The sequence below is a fragment of the Marmota flaviventris genome, chromosome 9 (assembly GCF_047511675.1).
Source record: "Marmota flaviventris isolate mMarFla1 chromosome 9, mMarFla1.hap1, whole genome shotgun sequence".
Classification (NCBI taxonomy): domain Eukaryota; kingdom Metazoa; phylum Chordata; class Mammalia; order Rodentia; family Sciuridae; genus Marmota; species Marmota flaviventris.
In genome coordinates, this window is record NC_092506.1 from 110,096,589 (window position 1) to 110,118,753 (window position 22,165).

A 22,165-nucleotide genomic window follows, 5' to 3' on the forward strand; every position below is an offset into this window, starting at 1 on the left:
CTTTTGGGTCTGCTAGGTATAGAATCATGTCACCTGCAAATAGTGATAATTTAAGTTCTTCTTTTCCTATTTTGATGCCTTTAATTTCTTTCGTCTGTCTAACTGCTCTGGCCAGTGTTTCGAGAACTATGTTGAACAGAAGTGGTGAGAGAGGGCATCCCTGTCTTGTTCCAGATTTTAGAGGGAATGCCTTCAATTTTTCTCCATTCAGAATGATGCTAGCCTGAGGCTTAGCATAGATTGCTTTTACAATATTGAGGTATGTTCCTGTTATCCCTAGTTTTTCTAGAGTTTTGAACATAAAGGGATGCTGTACTTTGTCGAATGCTTTTTCCGCATCTATCGAGATGATCATATGGTTCTTATTTTTAAGTCTATTGATGTGGTGAATAACATTTATTGATTTCCGTATATTGAACCAGCCTTGCATCCCAGGGATGAATCCTACTTGATCATGGTGCACAATTTTTTTGATATGTTTTTGTATCCGATTCGCCAGAATTTTATTGAGGATTTTTGCATCTAGGTTCATTAGAGATATTGGTCTGTAGTTTTCTTTCTTTGAAGTGTTTTTGTCTGGTTTAGGTATCAGGGTGATGTTGGCCTCGTAGAATGAATTTGGAAGTTCTCCCTCTTTTTCTATTTCCTGAAGTAGCTTGAAAAGTATTGGTATTAGTTCCTCTTTAAAGGTTTTGTAAAACTCTGCTGTATACCCATCCGGTCCTGGGCTTTTCTTAGTTGGTAGTCTTTTGATGGTTTCTTCTATTTCCTCAATTGATATTGGTCTGTTTAGGTTGTCTATATCCTCCTGACTCAATCTGGGCAGATCATATGACTTAAGAAATTTATCGATGCCTTCACTATCTTCTAATTTATTGGAGTATAAGGATTCAAAATAATTTTTCATTATCTTCTGTATATCTGAAGTGTCTGTTGTGATATTGCCTTTTTCATCCCATATGCTAGTAATTTGAGTTCTCTCTCTTCTTCTCTTCGCTAGCATGGCTAAGGGTCTGTCGATTTTCTTTATTTTTTCAAAGAACCAACTTTTAGTTTTGTCAATTTTTTCAATTGTTTCTTTTGTTTCGATTTCATTAATTTCAGCTCTGATTTTAATTATTTCTTGCCTTCTACTTCTTTTGCTGTTGTTTTGCTCTTCTTTTTCTAGGATTTTGAGATGAAGTATGAGATCATTTATTTGTTGGTTTTTTCTTTTTTTAAGGAATGAACTCCAAGCAATGAATTTTCCACTTAGAACTGCTTTCAATGTGTCCCATAGATTCCGATATGTTGTGTCTGTGTTTTCATTAATCTCTAAGAATTTTTTAATTTCCTCCTTGATGTCTTCCATAACCCATTGATCATTCAGTAAACTATTGTTCATTCTCCAAGTGATGTATTCTTTTTCCTTCCTTCTTTTATCGTTGATTTTCAGTTCCATTCCATTATGATCAGATAGGGTGCATGGTATTATCTCTACTCCTTTATATTGTCTAAGAGTTGCCCTGTGACATAATATATGATCTATTTTTGAGAAGGATCCATGTGCTGCTGAGAAAAAAGTGTAACTGCTTGATGTTGGGTGGTATATTCTATATATGTCAATTGAGTCTAGGTTATTAATTGTGTTATTGAGTTCTATAGTTTCCTTATTCAACTTTTGTTTGGAAGATCTGTCCAGTGGCGAGAGAGGTGTGTTGAAGTCTCCCATGATTATTGTATGGTGGTCTATTAGACTCTTGAACTTGAGAAGAGTTTGTTTGATGAACATAGCTGCACCATTGTTTGGGGCATATATATTTATGATTGTTATGTCTTGTTGGTGTATGGTTCCCTTAAGCAGTATGTAGTGTCCCTCTTTATCCCTTTTGATTAACTTTGGCTTGAAATCTATTTTATTTGATATGAGTATGGACACTCCTGCTTGTTTCCGAAGTCCATATGAGTGATATGATTTTTCCCAACCTTTCACCTTCAGCCTATGTATGTCTTTTCCTATCAAATGCATCTCCTGTAGGCAGCATATTGTTGGGTCTTGTTTTGTGATCCATTCTACTAGCCTGTGTCTCTTGATTGCTGAGTTTAAGCCATTAACATTTAGGGTTATTATTGAGATTTGGGTTGTTCTTCCAGCCATATTTGTTTATTTATGTTACTAAACATGGTTTGTTTTCCTCTTTGATTATTTTTCCCCCCTTTACTGTCCTACCTCCCACTGTTGGTTTTCATTGTTATTTTCCATTTCCTCTTCCTGTAATGTTTTGCCAAGGATGTTTTGAAGAGATGGTTTTCTAGCTGCAAATTCTTTTAACTTTTGTTTATCGTGGAAGGTTTTAATTTCATCTTCCATCCTGAAGCTTAATTTCGCTGGAAACACAATTCTTGGTTGGAACCCATTTTCTTTCAGTGTTTGAAATATGTTATTCCAGGATCTTCTAGCTTTCAGAGTCTGTGTTGAAAGGTCAGCTGTTATCCTGATTGGCTTACCCCTAAATGTGATCTGCTTCCTTTCTCTTGTAGCTTTTAAAATTCTCTCCTTATTCTGTATGTTGGGCATCTTCATTATAATGTGTCTAGGTGTGGGTCTCTTATGATTTTGCACATTCGGCGTCCTGTAGGCTTCTAGGATTTGGGATTCTGTCTCATTCTTCAAGTCTGGGAAGTTTTCTCGTATTATTTCATTGAATAGATTGCTCATTCCTTTGGTTTGAAACTCTGTCCCTTCCTGTATCCCAATGACTCTTAAGTTTGGTCTCTTGATGTTATCCCATATTTCTTGGATGTTCTGCTCATGGTTTCTTAACAGTCTTGCTGAGCTGTCTATGTTCTTTTCAAGTTGAAATACTTTATCTTCATTGTCTGATGTTCTATCTTCTAAGTGTTCTACTCTGCTGGTAGTATTCTCAATTGAGTTTTTAAGTTGGTTTATTGCTTCCTGCATTTCTAGGATTTCTGTTTGTTTGTTTTTTATAACCTCTATCTCCCTGTATAGTTGATCTTTTGCTTCTTGGATTTGTTTATGTAATTCATTGTTGAAGTGATCTTTCATTGTCTGATTTTGCTGTCTGATGTCTTCCTTGAGACTCCAGATCATCTGAAGCATGTATATCCTGAATTCTTTATCTGACATTCCATCTGCTGCAGCTATTACCTCTTCTAACGTTGAGTTGACCTGCATTGCTTGTGGTCCTTTCTTTCCTTGTCTCTTCATACTGTTTGCGTTCCTTTCTACTTGGTGAAACTGTTGTGCTATTGAATTTTCCCCCTATATATTTATATTGGTCTTGTATAGTTGCAAAGTCTCCCTTGCAGGCGCTGGCGGCGGCTCTGCCCCTCCTCCAATTGGGGCAATGTGCCTACCACGCCGGCAGGCCGCTGGGCCTGCTCTGCCAGTCGGTAGCAGGTCCGCCTACCTTGCAGGCACGGGCGGCGGCTCTGTCCCTCTGCGGGCCGCTAGGCTTGTTCTGTCGGTGGTCGCAGTTCTGCCTACTTTGCAGGCGCAGGCAGCGGCACTGCCCCTCTGCAGGCCTCTGGGGCTGTTCTGCCAGTGGGTCGCAGGTCCGCCTACCTTGCAGGCGCGGGGGGGGGGCAGCTCTACCCTTCCTCAGGCCACTGGGCCTGTTCTGTCTGTCAGTTGCAGGTCTGGCCTGTTCTGTGGGTGGTCACAGTTCCGTCTACCTTGCAGGCACGGGGGGAGGGGGCGGCTCTGCCTCTCAGCAGGCCGCTGCTCCTCTTCTGCTGGTGGGTCGCAGGCCCGCCTACCTTGCAGGAGTGATTGGAAGCTCTGCCCCTCCGCGGGCCACTGGGCCTTTTCTGTTGCTGGTCACAGTTCCGCCTACCTGGCAGGCGCGGGGGGTGGGGGGCGGCTCTGCCACTCAGCAGGCCGCTGGGCCTGCTCTGTGGGTGGTCACAGTTCCGTCTACCTTGCCGGCGCCGACAATATTGATTCTGCCTATCCAAAAGCATGGGCGATATTTCCATCTTCTAAGGTTGTCTTCAAATTCTTTCTCTAGTGTTCTGTAGTTTTTATTGTAGAGATCTTTTGTTAGTTTGATTCCCAGTTTTGTTTTTGAGGCTATTGTGAATGGGGTAGTTTTCCTAATTTCTCTTTCAGTGGATAAAGAATCATGTCATCAGCAAAGAGTGATAGTTTGAGTTCTTCTTTTCCAGTGAGGAGGTCATACATGCTTTAAATAGATCAATTTCAAGTAATGAAATAGAAAACACCATCAAAATTCTACCAACCAAGAAAAGTCCAGGAGCAGACAGATTCACAGCTGAGTTCTACAAGACTTTCAAAGAAGAATTAACACCAATACTCCTCAAAGTATTCCATGAAATATAAAAGGAGGGAACCCTTACAAACTCAGTCTATGAGGCTACTATCACCCGGATATCAAAACCAGACAAAGTTACACCAAGGAAAGAAAACTTCAGACCAATATCCCTGGTGAACATAGACACAAAAATTCTCAACAAAATTCTGGCAAATCGCATACAAAAACATATTTAAAAGATAGTGCACCATCATCAGGTGAGGTCATCCCAGGAATGCAGGGTTGGTTCAACATATGGAAATCAATAAAGGTAATTTATCATTTTAATAGACTTAAAAACAAGAATCATATGATCATCTCAATAGATGCCGAAAAAGCATTTCACAAAATACAGCACACCTTCATATTCAAAACACTAGAAAAACTGGGGATAGTAGGAATATACCTCAAAGTTGTAAAAGCTATATATGCTAAACCCAAGGCCACCACCATTCTTAATGGAGAAAAATTGCAAGCATTCCCTCTAAAAACTGAAATAAGACAAGGATATCCTCTTTCACCACTTCTATTCAACATCATTCTTGAAACTCTAGTCAGAGCAATTAGAAAGAAGAAAGAAATTAAAGGTTTGCCAGAATTTTATTAAGAATTTTTGCATGTATGTTCATCAGGGATATTGGTCTGAGTTTTCTTTTCTTGATGTGTCTTTGGTTTTGATATCAGGGTGATACTAGCTTTATAGAATGAGTTTAGAAGTGTTTTCTTCTTTTCTATTTCATGGAATAATTTGAGGAGGACTTGTGTTAAGTTCTTCTTTGAAGATCTGGTCCTGAGAGAATAAGAATCATCTGGTCCTGGGCTTTTCTTTGTTGGTAGGCTTGTGATGGCATCTTGAATTTCATTGCTTGAAATTGATCTGTTTAAATTTTTTATGTTCTCCTGATTGAATTTGGGTAGGTCATATGCCTCTAGAAATAGGTTGCTGTCTTCATAATTTTCTATTTTATTAGACTATAGATTTTCAAAACAGTTTATTATTTCAGCAGTATTCAGTGTGATGTTTCTTTTTTCATCATGAATTTTAGTAATTTGAGTTTTCTCTTTCTCTTTGTTAGTGTGGCTAAGGGTTTGTCAATTTAATTTATTTTTTTACAGAACCAACTTTCTGTTTTGTTAATTTTGGGGATTTTTTAGTTTCAATTGCATTCATTTTGGCTCTGATTTTAATTATTTCCTTTCTTTTACTGCTTTTGGTGTTGATATAATCTTCTTTTTCTAGGGTTTTGAGATGTAATGTTATGTTACTTATTTGCTTACTTTACAAGTGAGCTCAATGAAATGAACTTTCCTCTTAGAACTGCCTTCATAGTATCCCAGATATTTTGATATGTTGTGTTGATATTCTCATTTACCTCTAAGTACTTTTAAAAATATCATCCCTATTTTCTTTTGGTATCCATTGGTCATTCAATAGTGTATTATTTAGTCTCCAGGTGTTAGAGTAGCTTCTATTTTTTATTTTATCATTGATTTCAAATTTCATTCAATTATGATCTGATAGAATGCAAGATATTATCTCTAATTTTCACATTTGCTAAGAGATGTTTTGTGGCCTAAGATATTGTCTATTTTAAAGAAGGGTCTGTCTTTTGCTGAGAAGAAAGGGATTCAGTCATGATGGATAAGATATTCTATATATATGTCTATTGTCTAATTCATTAATTATAGTTTTTTAGTTCTATTTAGTTCTGTATTTACTTTAATTTGGAAGCTATATTGAATAGTGAGAGAGGTATGTTAATGCCAACCAGTATTATTGTATTGTGGTCTATTCGATTCTTGAAATTGAGAATGGTTTATTTGATGTACATAGATGCCCCATTGTTTGGGGGTATAAATATTTACATATAATTGTTACATCTTGTTGATATATAATTCCCTTAAGCAGTATGAAATATCCTTCTTTGTTCCTTCTGACTAACTTGGCTTAAAGTCTACTTTATCTGATATAAGGATAGAAATTCCTGCTTGTTTACGATATCCATGTGAATGGTATATTTTTTTCCCATCCTTTAAACTTCAGTCTGTGGATGTGTTTGCCTATGAAGTGAGTCTCTTGGAGACAGCATATTGTTTGGTTTTGTTTTTTAATCCAATTTGCTTGTCTATGTCTTCTAATGAATGAGTTTAAGCCATTTACATTCAATGTTATTATTGAGAAATAATTTTTATTCCCTATCATTTCTCAATTTAAATACGAATTAGCTTCTCCTTTGTCTATTCTTCTAGGACAGTTCTTTCCTTTGCTTGTTTTCAATTTTATTTTTCATTTCTTCTTCATAAAATATTTTATTGAGTATGTTTTGTAGTGAAGACTTTCTAGTTGCAATTTTTTTTTTAACTTTTGCTTATCATGGAAGGTTTTTATTTCATCATCAATTCTAAAGATTAGTTTTGCTGGGTATAGTATTCTTGGATGATATCCATTTCATTCAGAGCTTGGTATATATTATTCCAAGACCTCCTAGCTTTGATGATCTGCATTGAGAAATCAGCTGAGGTCCGGATTAGTTTCCCTCTAAGTGTGAACTCTTGTTTTTCTCTGATTGATTTTAAATTCTATTTTTATTCTATATATTAGGCATTTTTGTAACAATATGCTGTGGTATGTGTCAGTTGTAATTTTGTTTATTTGGGATCCTATAAGCCTCCTGTATTTGATTTTCCATTTCATTATTTAGGTTTGGAAAATTTGGGGATATTATTTCACTGAAAGATTATTAGGCAAAAAAAAAGTTATTTTGCATTTCTTTGGTTTGTATGTCTGAGCTTTAATCTATACTGATAAGTCTTAAATTTCATAGGTTCATGCTATCCCATATTTCTTTGAAGTTCTGTTCATGGTCTCTTAACATCTTTTCTTCATGGTCAACTTTATTTTCATGATTATACATTTTGTCTTCATTGCCTGAAACTCTGACTTCCAAGTGGTCTAGTCTATTGATGCTTTTCATTAAATTTTTAATTTGGTTTATTGATTTAATAATTTGAGGATTTCTACTTGATTTTTTTAAAAGAATCTCTCTCTTTATTGAAGTGATATTTCACTTCTTGTGTATTCTCTCCGATTTCACTCCTTACAACATCTTTCACCTCACAGGTCAGTTTAGTGATGTACATTCTAAACTCCTTCTCTGACGTTTTTTCCACTTTGATGTTGATGGATTCTCTTATTGAAGTATCTTGGTTTGTTTGGGGGTTGTTCCCTTCCTTTGTTCCCTTCCTTTCTCATGTTGTTTGTGTGTCTACCCATCTAATAGTATGGATTGGAGGCAGTAGAGTTTCTACCCTGTGGGCTTATGTTCCTGAAGTTTTCCAGTACCTCACCATTTAAGGGAGACAAATAATAACAATAACTTATGAAAACAATATACAGCATTAAACAAATAGTTCCTGCTATGACATCTACAATGCTAATTGCCACAATAAACAGAAATGATTTGATCAGTCATTGTTTATGGTAAAACAATAGTTTGCCAAAGAGTTTACAATTTTGAAAGGTGGAGAGGGAGAGAACAGAAGTGATGTAGGATGTGATGAGTATGAGGGAGGAGAGAAGATAGAAGTAAAAAAAATAGTGAAAGAGAGAGCAATAGAGATCAGCTGTTAGCAGAAGAGAGAAAGAAATCAAGGGAAACAGATAAGTGAGAGAAAATATATAAAAAATAAAAAAACCCAAAGGAATACAAAATTGAAATATACTAATTCAACATCCTAGTTCTCAAAATACTGATTCATGAAAAATAACTGGCTTCAAAAATGCTAAAAATTAGAAAAAAAATATGAACATGTATAAATGTCCATGAACCATTAAGGTCACAATTAATGCAGGGTGGGGGAAGCTCGCTCAATGAAAAGTCAAAGAATTGTTTCTGTTGGAGTTCATAAGATTCTCAGCTTCCCTTCCCAGCAGCGTTCAGTGGAGTGGTCAGCAGTGTGCTGCTTGCTCCACCGTCAGGGTGGGATTGCTGTAATGAGAGAGGTAACCCTGTAGTCTTAATTTTGGGGGTGGGGTTTAGGCTTAGTAGGCTCCAGGTTGTTTACTGAATACCTGTTGGTCTGGGGATTTTAAATCAGCTCACCCCCAGGGTCCCAAAATTGCCAATCCATGCTGGAAGACTTCACCCAGGAATCTCCCCTGGGTTTCACTATGTGGTGGAGGATCCAATTCTTAGTCCAATCCATCACCTGTGGACCCCACATTTTCTGGTCTTGGGTTCAGTCTCCAAACTAAACCTCTCTTACCCCTGCCCTTTCAAGTTCCCAGCTAGGCACATCTCTCCCAGCCAGTCCTGCAAACAGCCTGATTGGAGGGTGAGGGGGAGAGCTGGGTAGGTTTCCACAACCAGTATTCCCCTGTGTAAACCCTTCTCCACATTTGATTTTCTCCTGGTCACTTAGGCACACTTGATGTTGTATAGTGTGGGTTTGCCAGGGTTGTATTTTGGACCAAACTTGGGTTTGCCAGAAATTGCCTCCCCCCAGTGCTGGCCCCTGCTCCATGGCTACAGAATGATCTTTCCTCTGTCTTCTGCAAGCATAGGGGAGAGATATGGCTCTTTCCCGCACTAGGATATTGTGCTGAATGCCTTTCTGTTTAGTCGGGCAGTGTCTTTGATCTCTTAAACTCTCCATACCCAGACATTCCTCAGGTCTCCTAAAAATGCAGGTTCCTTTAATTTCCTTATCCCTCCACTGTCTCATGGAGGGGCCCCTCTGCCTGGTGCCGCCGGCTGTGATCCTGGCAATGGTGCTGGAGATTTCTTCCTTATTTTATTATATCCAACCTTCTAAGTTTCCAATCAGCTTTGGATCTCCAGTATTAAGTCCCAATGTATTCCCTCCCCTGCTTTTCCACCCACCTGGCTAAGAAGCTGCCTGTCTGCTTTCTTGTTTTCACACCATGGAGCAGCCAGGATAGTGACCTTCTCTATTCCTCCATCTTGATCTGGTGGCTTTATATGTGAATTCCAACAATTTTTAAAAAGGGTTCATTACTATCTTTTGAAAACTATGCTGAGAAATCAAAGCTGTATCTATGCGGGAATTTGATTTTAATGATTATAGAAAAGAGAAAATAAAGGCCTTTTATTTATGATTCTAATTCAAAATACCACTGAAATATTAGCCACAGAATTAAATACAAATTGTACACATGTGCATTTAGATGGATTTTAGATTTTAACTGAAGTACCAGGATGGTTCAATATTAGAAAGCCTATCAATCAATTCATTCTACATCAATATCCTAAAGAACATAAGTCATATCATCCCAGTTAAAGAAAATATTTTATCCTGAAGTTCAAAACCTATAAGAAGAAAAACAAAAATCTCTTAGAAAAGAAAACTAGAATAAAGTTACTTATGTTGGTGAAGATCTCCCAACCCCTTTAGTCAAATATAAATTTTTATGGTAAACTTTGGTCTTCATTGAGGACATTTTAATGCATTCCATTAACATTGCCCCCCCACCCCCCCAAAGGAGGATCCTAATGAAAAACTACCTGAATGAATTTCAGGTTTGGATTGTTTATCAAATTCACAAGACACAATTGACTTCTGCAGCAATAGTTTATTAGAAAGTATACAGAACAGAGGGTATCGCTCATGCACATCAGTAATCCGGCAGCCATCATAGTCCATGTCAGTGGATTGTGAAATCAGCCTTAGTCCACACCAGTGTTTTGTGTGTGTGGGGGGGGGGTGGGTAGCAGACTAAGCACTGGCAGAACAGTTCAATTTTCATTCCTATGGCAAGATGAGAGCACTTAGATCCTGACCTCAACTTTGATGATTGCATGGGGTTGATGGCAACTTCTTTAGTCAAGTGGGTGGGAGTGTATCTCCACTGTGGGTCCTTCCTTTCTGTCAGTGGAAGGGATATGGAGTCTGGCGAATGATGCTCAAGGGGTAGAGAAGGGCGAGCATGCTGTGGAGTATGCTCACTGCTTGGCTCGAATACATCAGGCAATGGAGTCATTTGAGAAACTGATACCAAGAGTTTTGATTTTCCCAGAATTCTGCCCTGGTTTCATATCTCTCCCCAACACACACACACACACACACACACACACACACACACACTCCATCCATGCTGCAGAGGCATATGTGATTTTAAAAATCCTGGCTTCTAAGAGGTGACAGATGAAAGGATGCAGGTGGAACACGCATGGAGCACTGGTGTCTGGTCAGTGTTGCCACTGGAGGTCTAGGTGGTGGTGGTGGAGTGAAAATGTACTGGAGGGGTTGGTAAAGGGAGCCAGACAGGAGGGATTTGAGAACCAGATGCTGATTGTTTACATCTACATACATATTTTAATTCAGTTTTATGGAATGAGCAGGTCCCATGAGAATATTCTGTGTGCATAATTGATGAAAATTACACAAAATTCATGTGCAAACACATTATAATAGGATGCCTGTTCACTGTGATACTTTGGCATTTGGTGAAGGGCCAGTGCTGAGAGGAGCCTGATCATTTGCTCATAAAATAGCATATTCCTTTTTTATTTTTTTGCACCTGCTATCATTTTGTCTTTGACCTGGATAATGCCAGCAGGTGCCAGGGTAGAACTGAGTGAGAGAGAGAAATATATGGTGGGAGATTTAAAAGTGCAAAGCATGTTGGGTAGCCCTACTTTAAAACAACCACTCTGGGGTTGTGGATATGGCTTAGTGGAAAGCACTTGTCTAACATATGTGAGGCCCTGGGTTCAGTCTGTAGCACATGAAAACTGCCAACTAAAAAAACGCAACCCATTCTCTGGGAAATTTAACTCACTCTGTGAGACCAGCGTGATCCCTTGTATGGGTGAGTACTGAATACCTCAATGTCTTTACTAGGTTCCACCTCTTGCAGACATGTCTGATTAAGGAGTCTATGCTCTGACCAGGACACTCCCCTTGGTGGTTCTCAGTTGAGATGCATCATGGAAGATCTAATGGGGTTGGCGTGGGCCTGGAAGTGTGTGGTGGTTCTGGCCACCCACTCTCTGGGATGGTCAGAGGAAGAGCTTCCTGGATTGGAGAGCAGATTATGCCTCATAACCTCTGAATATGCTGGCCATGTAATGTGCTCTGGGCCTCAGACACTTTGTGGGAGTAAAAGGGGCTTTATTAGTAATTAAATTTGGAGTAAAATCATGAGGTGAGAATGTTAGATCCCAACTCACTTTATGAATCTTGGGGGCAGCCCCTCATGGGCTCCCAGTAAATTAAATATGTAAGTGGAGATTTTATGGTCTTTGTTTATGACCAATTTATGTTCCTGTCCTGAGGTACTTCTTGCTGACTTTTCTAGTCAGACCAAGACCATGCCTCGTAAATGTATAAGTGCAACTTGTTTTAATTAACAGCATCTTGGACACAATAGATACATTATGACAAAATATTCACGGTGAGGGACCCATGATGTTTCTTCATTAGAAGACACCATATGATGTTGGATGAGCATGCATTTCCACAGTATATTGAAGATATTATTTTTTAAAGATCTGTTCCCATATTTTACAGCTCATAACAATTCCTACTCAACACACATTCTGCCAATAATATATTGTCTGCAATGGCCTCAGAGAATGTTAGTAACTTGATGTTCACGGAATAAGTTTGTTCACTGGTAGCTCCGATGAAAATTTGCTGACATCCTTTACTCTTATTTTCTATTTCTGTACCTCCTTTTATGGCACAATTATGATGTGGCGACAGGAATGGAAACTGTGAGAACCCTTGGAATTCCAGAGTCACTGTTGGAGGCACATGCTAAACACACTGGTGAGTGGTGACAGTACACTGTCAGTTTTGGGTCTGGGTAAACCATGCCATCATAGCACCCCACTCATGCCCCCCACTCCTGCAGCGTCTGCTCTGCACACTATTGACCATTGTCTTGGGACAGTGGGGAAGGGGAGCTTTCGTGCACCAGAGCTGTGCTCTCGAGGTGTGGAGTGCGCCCAGACTCTTAGACAGTGATGCATGGGGGATCCTGGTGCTCACTCTCCAGTGGTAGCTTCCTGGCCACAAGCCATCCTGCACTCACCCATCTGTCCTATTGTCTTTGTGTAGTTGGCAAGCAGTACTGAGTCCTCCGTCTGTCCGTCAGGCATGTGTTGGGCAGAGCGCTCTGCTCACAGGTGAGCCTGACTGTGAAGGGCCCTTCCATAAAGGGTCGTCTAGAGGGCAGAGGAGGGAGGGGACACAAGACTGCCCCTGCCAGCTGGGACATGCTCTGTGGTGCCTGTACACTTGTGGACTTGTTCCATGGTCTTTCACCTCCGCTGGCTGGATGACCAGGCATGCTGAGAGCCTGGGGTCTTGGTTATTTTATGAAGCATGATGAGGAGTCTGAAGACACTTTAGAGCATATCAGTAGAAAATTGTAATTAAACATTTTGAAACATAATGGTCACCCTAAGTGGTTTGGGTGCCACATCTTCTTAGGCCAGGCCTATGAGGACGTGTGTGTGGAAACTCACAGCCTTTCTGTTGAGTGTAGAGCTCTGGCTAAGAACCTCCATCAACCAAACTTCACTTTGGTCAGCTGCATCTGAGAGTTTGACGTGGAGACAAATAAGGGCCAAAGGACTGGTTTATAAAATAGCCTGGGCCCTATCAGGTCCCTGTTCCATTTGTTGTTTGGATGCTATTTGCTGTTCATTTGACTGTGTGTGACAGGCTGAAGATTCATCATAAATGAGATATTGCACGGTGGCAGTGGATGCAGATCCTGGTTTATAGGAACTACAGAGCAAAGTCTGCTATTGGGATCCCCCACAGTTGCCAACCCCAAGTTGGAGTGGGAGGGTCATGGTCCTGACTATGGGCTCAACCCTAGGGAGGAGAGCGGAAATGAACACCCTGGCCTGCACCTACAAAGGAACAGGAAGGGGCTCCAGGACAGCCTCTGTCCTCAGAATCTCCAAAAGGGCTGGCTCTGTGGGAAGCTGTCCTGAACCTGGGTGGTGGCAAAACACCCACTGGCGAGGGGGTAAAAGGAAGTGCCTGCCCACAGCCTGGGAGCAGCTCAGAGCAGATCCTCCAGCCGGTTCTCGCTTGTGCACAAGAGCAGCTTTCCTGGTCCTTCCTGGGCACTTGGCTGCCCACTCTCAGTTGCCCCGCTGCATCTTCTGCCATCCCAGACTGAGATGGACAAGTTCCTTCTCCTGCTCCTGATGCTGGGTCCTTTGCCTGTTGTGTTCTTCCAAGGTGTGGTCCAGAGGGTGAAGGTGGCTGGGGAGCAGACTCAGGATGATGATCTGACTATGCAGGGGAGTTAGTGCATGTTGAGGGGAGGAGGCCAAGGGCAGGACTCTGTGATGATCTGACCATCAAGAAATGGAGGTCTGTGTGTGTGCTGAGCTCACCTGGATGCCTAGCAGGGCAGAGTTGAGGTCTCTTTCCCAGATCTCAGAGGGGGGTTCCTCTCTCCCTAGGAGAGGTTGGGTAGGGGTGCTCTTGTCAATTTAGGGCATAGAGTCTGCCTGGCTGACCCCAAGAGGCAGGCAATGATTGCTTAAGACTTTCCTATATGTAGGCTAGCCATGTAGCAGGAAGAGGTCACTGAATGGCTTATCTTCAACCATTTTTTTTCATAGCAAGTAAACTTTCTGCTTAAGTAAATTTGGGTATCAGATGCCTTTTTTTCAGAAGGAAGGTGTGGTAGGAAATTTTGTGCTTGCCTTCCTTCTTTGGGGTCAATTAAGGTATTTTTTTTTTGGTCTCATCCATTTTTAAAGATACCTTTGGCCTCAGGGTTGCTATAGGTAGATGCTCTTATTGTTTATTGCATCATAGGCAGGGTGCTACCTTTCACTTTATTTTCAATGCAATCAAAATTACAGTGTTGAAACCAACACTTCTTAAGGAACCAATGGATCCAATCTGATGGGAACTTTTCTGGCCACTGAGAATATGTTGAGGAACTTTAAGGCAATGTTTTGTCACTGGACCCCAATGTTTTCCCACCCAACCTGGTTCCAACCCATTCAATCCTGGAATAAGCCTTCATGTTTATTTTCCCTAGCTCAAGCTCTCATGTGCACAGTCTGCAGCTCTTTTAAGGAAGGCCATTGTTTGAAAGGCAAGGGCAACTGCACTCTGAACTCTGTCTCTGCATGCAGAACTATGAATATCTTCATTTTCTCTGAGACAGGTAATTCCATCATACCAGTTTGAGATCACCCTTGCTGGGAGGTGGATATGGTCATGCTCTGGTGAATAGGTCTGGTGTTGGGGGGAAGGTCTTCTTACTGCGAGCCTCAAGCTTTGATTCCGGTGCTAAGTATCAATGCTCTTGTCTTCTAGATGGATGGCTTCATGATCACACTGAATTGGACTGTCAGAATTTTTGTTTTCCTTCACACTTGTATTATGAGCAGGTTAAGGTATCTTCCTACTGCTGCAAAAATCAAGATTTCTGTAACAGATACCAGGGAAATTTGTGAACAAGGAAATTTACTAACTGTCTATTCCTTTGGCAGTTGTGATTTGTTCCTTTATGTATTTCCTATTTCTGTGTCTCTGGTAAATTATCCTCATCTAACTTCTACCTCATCTAACTTCCACCTCTTCTTCTTCACCTCTTTCCTGGCCACTGGCTCCTCACCCACCCACACCCAGATACCAGACACAGCTCATAATTGTCTCCTTTCCCTTCTACATTCCCTTCTAAAAATCACCATCAATCTTCCTTGACTTGCCTTTCCCCCCGCCCTCACTGAATTACTGTGCCTGACTAATTTCTAGCTTCTAGTTCCACCAATTTAGAAGTGACCGTCAAGTGCCTAGCCAGGTGAGGGTTCCATCTTACACATCAGGAGTTGAAGGGGTCAGCGGAAGACCAGGAAAACATGTCAGCAGGTAGATGGGCAGAGGGATCCTAAAGTTTAAGAAGACATCCAGACCTGAGGCAGGCAAGCTGGGATTGTTAGGTGCAGAACAGGCTGAACTATGTTATCTGCAGGGCAGGCTGAACAAATGTTAGCTGCAGGATGGCCCACGCACTCAAACCTCCTTCTGTCTGGCCCTTTATCACCTGTTTGCGTCAAAGCTCAACATTCAACCCCCACTCAAGGCTGAACACTCAATCCCCTTTTGTGCCAACAAGGCAGCTTATAGACCCAGAGGCACCATTAGATTTGGGCTATAAAAACTCCCTCCTGCTGGGCCCCTCTCTCTCTTGCTCTCTCACTCTCTCTGTCTCCCTTGCTCTTGCTTTTGCTCTCTCTTTCTTCTTCTTCTTCTTCTTCTTCTTCTTCTTCTTCTTCTTCTTCTTCTTCTTCTCTCTCTCTCTCTCTCTCTCTCTCTCTCTCTCTCTCTCTCTCGTTTCTCCTCTGTTGCACTGCTGCAAATAGATCTCTTGGTCGCTCCGAGTGTTGTGGTCACTTTCCTTTCAGGGATCATCAGCTTCCAACACACAGCCAGGACCTACTGATAGCTGCAGTCAGAGATCTAAAGAGGTGGTCCTGAGCTGAGGTGGAATGGGGTGATGAGTCAGAGACCACGATGGAGAGCTGGTGAAGGTCACTCTGCAGGATTGATGGGTGAGGATCAGAGAGGCAGGAGGAAGTACGTGACTGCTTTCTGGGACAGCCTGGAGGTTACTGGTAGAGCAGGTTCCATGGAGAAGTGGGCAGAAGCCATTGTACAATGGGCTGAGGAATGAGTGGACTGTGACAAGATGAGGGGTGACCTGTGCAAGTCTACAGGAAGCTTAGGAAGAATTAAGGGAGCAGAGTCATGTAAAAAGGACTGTGTTTAACATAATTTTAGGTCAAAAATATTTTTCTTCTTTTTTTTACATTTGTTTAGTGTATAAACCTTACCTGTCTGTAGGAATCTCTGTCATCATTCTATTTTGTTTCTTGATGTACTAACGTTTTCTCCTCCGTTCATCCTGATCCTTTTGTCCATTTTTGCTTGGCTTTTTCTCTTTATGCCTCTTTCATTGTTACCACTTTCTTACCCTGTCCTTACCACATTTTTTTCCCTTTGAAGTTCAGTAGAGGAGAATGGAGATTGTTATTTTCATTTTAAATTCTTTATTGTCTAGTTCTCACTTGTGATTCAAAACAAAGCAAATAGAACTTGTTAGTTTTGGGGGGGAAGATTAATAAAACGAAATTAAATCAATTGTGTGACCTTAGTTAAATATGTATTTTTTCTGACCTCATTTAAAAACATCATGTAAATATGCTTTTCTTTCAAAATATCAAATTTAAATATCTTCCACAGATTTTTTTTCCCTCTAAATTTGAGATGAAATAGGAGATAAAAAGAAAGGAAGACCGGATCTGGCACTGTGGGACATGACTTAACGGTAGAGCCTTGTTATTAAATGATAAAACATCAGTAACATCTAGAACAACATTAATGGTGATAAACATAACTCAGATATACCATCCCAAAGTAAGCTAGGTTTCCTTATGACTGGTCTCACCAAAAGACCTGGGCATGTGTTGTGGTAATGGAGGCAAAGCTAATGAGTAGGTTTTTAAAAGTTACTGTTAAAATTGCCTTTTATCACCTGGTAGCCTTTAGGATCGGTACAGATAAGAAGACAGAAAACAAGTGTGGGTGAAGATGTGGAGGAATAGGAACACTGTGCAATTTTGGTGGGAGATGAAATGGTAGAGCAGGTCTGGGAAACAGTAGGAGAGCTCCTCATTATTAAAAAATAGAGTTACTGTATGATGCAGTACCTTCACTTTTATACCTAAAAGAATTAGAAGCAGGGTCTCGAAGATAAAAATTTGCAAATGCACATAGATGTTCACAGCAGCACTATTCACAACACCTAGATGGTAGCAGCAACCAAAGTGTCCATTAATAAATGAAGGCACAATGTAGTAGATATATACAGTGTAATTTTATTTAGCCCTAGAATGGAGTGAGGTGCTATCACATGCTGCAGCATTATGCCAAGTGAAATAAGCCAGTTATGAAGACACAAATATTTTACGATTCCACTTACATGAAGCATCCAAAATAATCAAATGTATAAAAACAGAGAGTATAGAATATTGGTTATCAGGGGCTGTGGGTGGGAGAAATTACTTGTTTAATGGGTATAGAGTTTCAATTTTGCAAGATGAAAAAATTATGGATATCTGTTGTACAACATTGTGAATATACTTAACACTACTGCATGGTGCACCTAAAAACAGCTAAAACAGTAAATTTAATTTATGCACTTTATTACAATTAAATGTAAAAAACAGTAGTTAATAAGACATGCTTCTACTCTTCTACTCTTCTCAAGAAAAGAAAAAAAAAAACCAAGCAAATCCTTGTCTTTTATTACCCTCTCTGCTCATGACCCATGTAAATCGTGTGGCTATTGTAGAAAATTTGGGAAAATAAAAATGTGTTAGAAAAATTAGACTCCTCAGGTAGGGCATCAATATCTAGGAAATATAAAGAACTCACAAAACTTAACACCAAAATAACAACGACAAAACCAAAACCAAATAATAGAGTCAATAAGTGGGCAAAGAAACAAAACAAACTTTTCAAAAGAAGAATAAGAACGGTCAACAAATATATGATAAAATATTTAATATCTCTAGCAATTAGATAAATGCAAGCTAAAACTACTACATTGAGATTTCATCTCACTCAAGTCAGAATGGTAATTATCAAGAATACAAGTAAGGGCTGGGATTGTGGCTCAGTGGTAGAGCGCTCGCCTAGCACGGGTGGGACCCGGATTCGATCCTCAGCACCACATAAAAAATAAATAAATAAAAGCATTGTGTTGTATCCATCTACACCTAAAAAATAAATATTAAAAAAAGAATACAAGTAAAATAAATATTGGCCAGGATTTGGGGAAAAGCATACACTCATACATTGTTGATGGGACTGCAAATTGGTGCAGCCACTCTGGAGAGCAGTATGGAGATTCCTCAAAAAAACTAGGAAACTACCATTTGGCCCAGTTATCCCACTCCTCAGTTTACATACAAAGAATTTAAAATCAGCATATTATAGTGATGAGGCTACATCAATGTTTACAGCAGCTCAATTCACAATAGCTGTGCTATGGAACCAACCAAGGTGCTCTTTAACAGATGATTAGATAAAGAAAATGGGATATATTTCACAATGGAGTATTACTCAGCCATAAAGAAGAATGACTTTATGACATTTGCAGGTAAATGGATGGATCTGAAAACTATCATGCTAAGTGAATTAAGCCTGTCTCCCGAAATCAAAGGCCGGATGTTCTCTCCGACAATGTGGAAGCTAAGCCACATTAAGGGAAGAGACTAAAAAAAGAATAGAAGTTCAGTGGGGTAGACAAAGGGGAATGAAGGGAAGGGAGGAGGAATGGGATAAGGGAAAGCAGTGGAATGAATCTGACATATGTACATATGTGAATATACCACAGTGAATCTCACCATCGGGTACATCTGCGAGAAATTGATTAAAAAAAAAAAAAAAACTATGAGTAAATTGCATAAAGATCAATAGAGGGAATGAGAAGGGGGTGGGGTGGGAGAGGGGAAGGGGAGATACTGGAGACTGAATATTCCATGCTTTTATAATTATGTCAAAAATGGATTCTATTGTCATGTATAACTGAGAAGAACAATTGAAACAAAAACAAAAAGAAAAAAAAACCCCAAACATTAGAGCTCCTGCAAGGCTGCATTTAGTCACCTACTGCAAGAAGTATTGTGTGTACATGTGGAAAAAGTGACTTTATGAAGAAAACTGTGCCTCAGCATATGATGATTATGGCCTTGGTGATCAAGCAGGTTGCCAGCACATGCCTTTGACAGGATGTGTTGTCAGTGACATGTATCCCTCAGCCTCTGCACACAGCCCCAGGAAAACCACTAGAAGAACACCAGACAAGGCCAAACCAAGGGGGTCCTGCAAAGCTCCAGTCCCACAATCCTCAACTTAGCAACATAAGAAGCCACAGAAAACATCTGAGAAATTGTCGGAGCCCAGAGGAGGGTGAAGATATGTGATGAGGAAGAGACGGGACGGCTGAGGGCAGAGAGGGTAGGAAAACACAGATGAATCAGGGACAGAGTCTAGTTAGGAGTCACAAATCAGGGTCAGTTTCTTTATTGGTAACAAAATATTGCATAATGCAAGCTGTTAACTGCTGAGGAACCCACTGGGGAGTGCAAGGGAACTAACTCTTGGAACCATATCTGAAATTATTTTATAAATAAAAACTTGTAAAATTAAAAGTTATTGAGAAAACCCCACCCAAACGAATCATTGAAGAGAAATTTTGAATTTGATGTATTCTACTGTCTTTTTTATTAAAAAAAAATACACATCCATGAAGGTATGTATACATACACACACATATTTAAAATACATTTCTTTACAATATATATTTAACAGGATAGGATCACACATAAAATGTCATGTTGAATACCAGCAGCTCTTGGAGAACTTGAGATGAATCTACAAGGTGAGGCCTCAGACTCCTGATTTGTCTTAGAGCAACAGAGACAGATTTTGCTGAAACTCACCCTCTCAATCTCTCTCCTAGATTATCTCTTCAATGGGAGGGATGGGTGGGAACAGGAATTTATTCCAGCTATCCCCACTTCCCCAGACTCACCAGACTAGAGCAGGTCAGCCACCTCACCCCACCAGTTTGTCCTAGGCCTCTAGGAACAGGGGCAGGTTCTGGAGTCAGATCCCTAGTGCTTTGGCTGCACTGCTGGCATGAGGCAGGGCAGGAAGCAGCTGTCTGCAAAGCAGTGGACAATCCTTTTATCCTGAGTAAGCAGAGAACACTCTAGTTCCCTTCCCCTAGGTCACTGTGCAGTGATCTGGTGAGCAGCGAACTCCTTGTGAATTTCCTTTGCAGTGATGCTCCTGCAGAGTCCTGTTGTCCCTTTAGTGCCTGGGGTGGTGGGGAAATGTGAAGATGGTGCAGGTAATGCCAGAGGGGAGAGGATACCCTTAGACTCTTCCTCCTACACGGCCCAAGTAAACTGGAGAGGGTTTGTGGCTGGCCTCAGGGAGGTGGATCAGTAATCAGGGCTGGCATATCATTGCCTTTAGTTTTCCCCTCCCGGGGTCTTGGGGCTCTTCTTAGAAGACTCAAGTGCAGGCCAATCCAATCCAAATGAATATGTGGAATAATGAATGTCTCCTCTCTGAGAGTTGATAAAAATTTGTGTCTTTCTGAATTGTTCCATCAAAAAGAGCAGAATGGCACTTGCTGGTAGGTATGGGGGGCACCAAAACCTGGTGTCAACACCTTACCTCTTTTATGTGTGATTTATGTTTGCTTCATGTGGCATATGGTTATTTTCTCTCTGTGCATATTTCCCTTCTTACCATTTAGCAAACTTTTACCTGACCATGTAGCATCCCATTTAAATATTAGATTTCATGACTTGTACTTCATATTTTTAAAACCATCAGAACAAAATTTTCTGACAATGTGCCAAATTGTTTTAAGTACAGAATTCTTAATTTTATCAATCATATTAAAAGTTTTGAGGGCTGGAATTGTATCTCAGTGGTAGAGCTCTTGCCTAGCCTGGGTGAGGCACTGGGTTTGATCCCCAGCACCACATAAAAATAAATAAAATAAAGGTATTGTGTCTGTCTACAACTAAAAAAAATTTTTTAAAAAGTTTTGAAATAATAAAGACCCTTTGTAAAATACACCAACAATAGTAAAAAAAAATATAAACCAAAATCAGATTCTGATGGTTTTACATGTTCTACAAATATTTTAAGAATAAGTCATCTCTATATTTTTGATATTTTTTTCCCAGGAAGGATAAGCAAAACTAAAGCCTTGGTCATTCCATGAATTCAGAACAATATTGGTTCCAAACCAAGATATTTATGATAAAGAAAAAAGTTATAAGCTATCTCATTCATGAGTGTCAATGAGTATTCCTAAATAAATTATTAGTTACCCTATTCCAAACATATCTCAAGGTAATGCATGAAGATGAGAAGGGATTTTACCTAGAGTGAAAAGATGATTCAACAGAAAAGCTTTTGATCATTTTGTGTAAGTTTCTTAAAGGACATAGATCCTAATTGTCTAATTTTATGGATGAGTCATTTATAAAGTTCAAATTTTATTTATGAACAACAACAACAACAAAAACCTTTTGGCAAACTAGGAATAAAGAGAACTTGTTTTTTTAACTTGGTAAAGATCATACCTCCCCATCCCACCTGCTCCTAATTGTCTCAGGAAAATTGTGATTTATTGAGATTTTTAGATCCATCCCATTTAAGTTAGGAAATAAAGGAAAGATCCAACTGAAAAACCAACAGAGTATTTCTTTTTCAGATTGTCCATTAAGCTCACAAAACACAATTGGCTTATCCAGAAAAATTTATTTAGATATGATACAGAACAGGAAGTGAAGGAGCATCAACAACATTTACATGATAGTGGCCTTGAAATTCAGACCCATTTTGTTATGTCCTCAGTCACTGCATATATGGCACATTGTAGCCAGAAATACTGGGTTTTTCTAGTGGACATTTAAATGGCATCCTTTAATTATTCTTTGGAATTCCCCTAGGAGTTTCTATGATTTTATTCCTATGTGGAAATCTTTTTCTTTGCCAAATATCTGGGTTCACGTACTTCATAAAACAGCAGGACCCAGGAGTCTCTAAATACCTAGACATTGCCATAGGGATAAGAAGCCAGTTCTATCTGCACTGGCATATATGTGCTGCATTTACTCCTATCCATCCTGCACTTGCATACTTCCTCCTTTTACCAAAGCTTAACTATCTTGAGGACAATAGCAGCAGACTGCTCATCTACATGTACACTTCAGTTCTGGATGTCCACAATTCTGTCTATCAAG